The sequence below is a fragment of the Falco cherrug genome, chromosome 9 (assembly GCF_023634085.1).
Source record: "Falco cherrug isolate bFalChe1 chromosome 9, bFalChe1.pri, whole genome shotgun sequence".
Lineage (NCBI taxonomy): Eukaryota > Metazoa > Chordata > Aves > Falconiformes > Falconidae > Falco > Falco cherrug.
The window spans coordinates 22,427,892-22,431,998 of NC_073705.1; positions in this window are offsets into that span (position 1 = coordinate 22,427,892).

The window sequence follows — 4,107 nt, forward strand, 5'->3', positions numbered from 1 at the left end:
CTTACCCTGAGGGGAGCGGCCTGAGGAGCACCGGCACCGCGGGCTCTGGGGCGGCTGCTGCGGCGGGGCGGGCGGCCGGCACCACCTCAGGAGCGCTGCGCCCGTGCCTCCCTGTCCCTGCGCCTGAGAGCTACAGCTGTGTGGGTTTCCCTTGAGCTATGGCGTAGTTGGCTAAAGACATGTTAGTCCTGAATTGTGTTACACCCGGCGTTTTGCAAGTGGCTGCTTTTATTTTATTACTCAAAATCTCCACTGGTTTTCTCTCTGTCTTCAGCAAAATGCAGCGGGGAACAGTGGAATGCCCATGGTTGCACTAAATAACCCTTGAGTGCTGTGCCACTCTTTGCGATGCAAAAAGATGAAAGAGTAAGAGTTATAAAGTACTAGCTACAGAGAGCAATGAGTAGCACTTTTTTCAGGAAAACCTATGGGCTATGCTCACAACTCTGGCAGTGCCTGAGCAGCTTGGGGCTTCTCCTGACTTGGCCTCTCGGTGTGTCATGACAGCAGGCACCTGTGTGCCAGCCAAATGCTCACGGCTTAGCAGCAGGAAAGGTGTATAGCTGCTTTCTGTAATTTCTCCAACAACATGAAAATCCTCTCAGGACATCAGTTAGACAGCCTTGTTGCATACAAATTCAGAAAGTGGTTGTAAGATCTATGCAAGAACGATGAAATTTGATACATCCTGTTGATTCATTTGCAATTTAAAATATTTGCATTTTGCCTTGCAGCCTAGAAAATGCATGGCTTCATCTCCCATTTCCAGCCTATTCTCTGATTTCATTTGTCCTTTCTCCTCTTTCTTATGCAAGGTGTTTTCCCCTTTTCTAAGTTTTGTTTCCTGCCCTCACGTCTCTATTCACACTGGAGAACATCCTTCATTCTCAGCTCTGCTGCAGTTGTGCTGCTACTTAGACATGCTCTCAGGTGTTCCTAGTGCTGTGCAGTTAAACTCTCAGCAAAAAATAAATTCTATTTTAGTGCCTACATCGTTGTACTTCTTACTAAAGTGTATAAAATCAGCTATGATTTTATTCTTACAAGTTCTGTGGGGCAGGGAATAATTCTCTCAGCCCACAGAGAAGAAACTGAAGCACAGCTGTTTTGCCTTAGTCATTGTGAGCCTGGCTGTGACTGCAAGTCCATTCTCAATCTTCTGTGTTTAAGTCTAGCATCCTGCTGGCCAAACTGTTGTTCCCTGCTAAGCATTCTCAAAAGAAAAGGGAACAACACATCAAAGGTTTGCTGAGATTTTTCTAAATGGTTTTGATACTACCTACCAAAGTCAGAGGAAAGTCTTCCTGGCTCCAGTGAATCTCTAGGCCTTAGCTCCAATCTGAGTAGAAACTGACTGTATCAGATGCCACTCTGAAAGCAGGAAGGGAAATTAGGTAGGATTAGGTGAGATTTCAAAAAATCCATCTGCCAAATTGCCCAGCGTTGCATATCAGAGTAGGTGCAGTTGGACATAGGAGGTTGCAGGGAGACAGGGCACTTACGATCATGCAGCCTCCGTTACTGCCCTGCACCTTGTTCCTCTGTCCCCAAGGTAAGCTCAATTTTGTGTCTAAGAAGCACTGATACTAGTGAGGCATTAAGAAATACTTCCCTGTCATTCATACCTCTCAAAAAAACCCACAAAACACTAGACTACCTTTGTGACTTAAACTATCTGCATTTCTAGTACATTTAGCTGGCTGGCCATTTCAATCCCCAGGGCCTGCTGAATCAAAACAATGCTGCCAGTCTGAACAGTCTTTTGAAATGACACTAATTAACACTATGCAGGAAGTATATTGACAGGCTGCAATGAAAAGGAAAATCAAGTATCCCACTGGAGACAGAACTTCACCAGCGTGTGAACTGGCACAAAGTTTTCCTGAAATTAAAAATTGCAAGGAATGACTGAGCCAGGACAAATGTTGTTTTCATTGTTTTTGTTTTTTAAATGTCAGTCCTTTGAGACTTCCATACCTCAGGATATTGCAAGGAAATGACAGCAGTAAAATTAATTCTAAAAAGAGAAAATAACAGGTCTGGCTGCAGCAGTGGATAAGGATAAATGGGAAGGAGTGTCAGAGGTAACTGGGGAGAGTGCTGTTAACATGGAGGCTGATCAGGAGTAACACCACAGGCACTGCAGGAGGTTGATGTGGCTTGCCTGCAATTTTTAGTTACAGCTTTGGGCTTGCCTACATGTAGGCTCTGTAATAACTGTACCAGTGTGTCATTAGCTCTAATTTGTAGCATCTAAGTGCCTAGGAACTAGCTGGGACACCACTGAGCTACATGCTGAACAAAGGACAGTCCAAACAACATACAATGAAAATAGTTTTTTCCAGGTGTAACTTAGACCACTCATATAATCACAGTCACACTTAGGATTTACTGTGCATAGATTAGACACACCAGTGGTGGCAAGGGCTTACCACTGGGATGGTGGCTTCAGCAGAGATGCTGTCCCTACCTGACACGTGGAGAGAAGATGGGGCTCCTGGGGCTTTGTGGGTGGTGCTCCCTGAAGACACCTGACAAACTGCATGCTTGGAATAAAATAGTTAGACAATGGAAGCGATTCCTAATGAAGAAAAGAGTAACTTTTTATGTTATCTTGCCATGATCTGAAATGCAGGAATCAAATTGGCCCACGGTAATTATGTTAGACCAGCCTTCTGACAAGTGTAGAGGATGGGACTAAGGCAACGTGGAGCCTGCTCCCAGCTCCTACTCAGCAGTACCAGCCATGGGCCTCCAGTGCCAGTGGTCACAGAGGAGTGTGGGGTGTTCAGGACATCTGCTATGTCAGCCAGCAAATTGTTCTCCCTTAAAATGGAGTTGCTAATGCTTTTTTTAGTTGAAGGAGAAAGCATAGGATTGTAAGCCCCTTCTGTGGGCAAAGCTATACAAATGCTATGTATAATTAATAAACATCACCTGGAAATCAAGCAATTACATGAACGCTTTTGTTTTTCTTAGATAATAAAGCATGAGCCAAAAGCCGAACTACAACCTTTTGAAAATACGGGCCAAATTCTGGTTCTGCCTCTGCAATGCAGAGCTTGTATCTGCAGCAGAAGTCTGTTGTGTGTGGCTGTCTGTATTTCAGATGGTAAGTCTCTCACTCAGAAATTGTCTTCCTCAGCATTTGTACATGAGCATCAGTGCTGGGACTACAGCTGGAGCCCAGCTGAGTACAAAAAAATCCTTTTTACCTGCCTTTAAGGGAGAACTCCATGAACCAGGCTTAATTTTCTTAAACTGATTTCAGTACTGCTGAAAGAAAATGACCAGAACAGAAGATGTAAATCAGCTGAAATTCTGCCAGATCTGGTGGGACATGCTAAGCCACACATGACTAACATCAGTGGGACTGCAGATGAAGTGTACAGCAAAGCAGGAGCATAAATCTTAGGACTGGGGCCAGAGTGCAGTGGCATCTCTGCAGGTGCCTTTAAATAACTAGAGGACCAAATAAGCATTTGCGACTGAAGTCACTGTGTTACAGAGCAGCATGGCTGTGTGAAGTTTGCTGCTCAGCTGCAGAACAGTAACAGGAGTGGCAAAGAAGCATTTCTGAAAGCAAAGCTTAGACTTGGGCTGCATGGCAATTGGCAGGTAAGTGTTGCATGGCACTGTTTTCTGAAAATGGACAATTCTATGCCTGATTTTATGCATTTGTAGCAATATGGAATGCACAGCATATTACGAGCAAAGCAAGGGCTAGATTTTTGCCTTCAAAATATTATTTAGAGGTTAAAGCTGAGGCCATGGGTTTTCTCTACAACCTACTTTTGTTTATGCTTTCACATAAACAATGTTTTTAAAGACATATGTCTTCATCTGATTCCTTCACTGCTTTAGAGGTGATAGGATATTGTTTAATTATCTGAAGAAGATAATTATCTTTCCCAAAATAATAGTCATGCAAAGGTTGATAGTTATGATAGTTCTGAATGGTTTGCAGATTGATTTTCTCTAAGATCCCAGTGTTGTTTTTAAGGATCTGTAAAAAGATTGCAAGGGAGCATTTTCTAGGACCACAACATTTGCTTTTGTGGTTCTGAAATTCCAAATACCTGGCAAGAGTAAAGAGAGAAATAACTT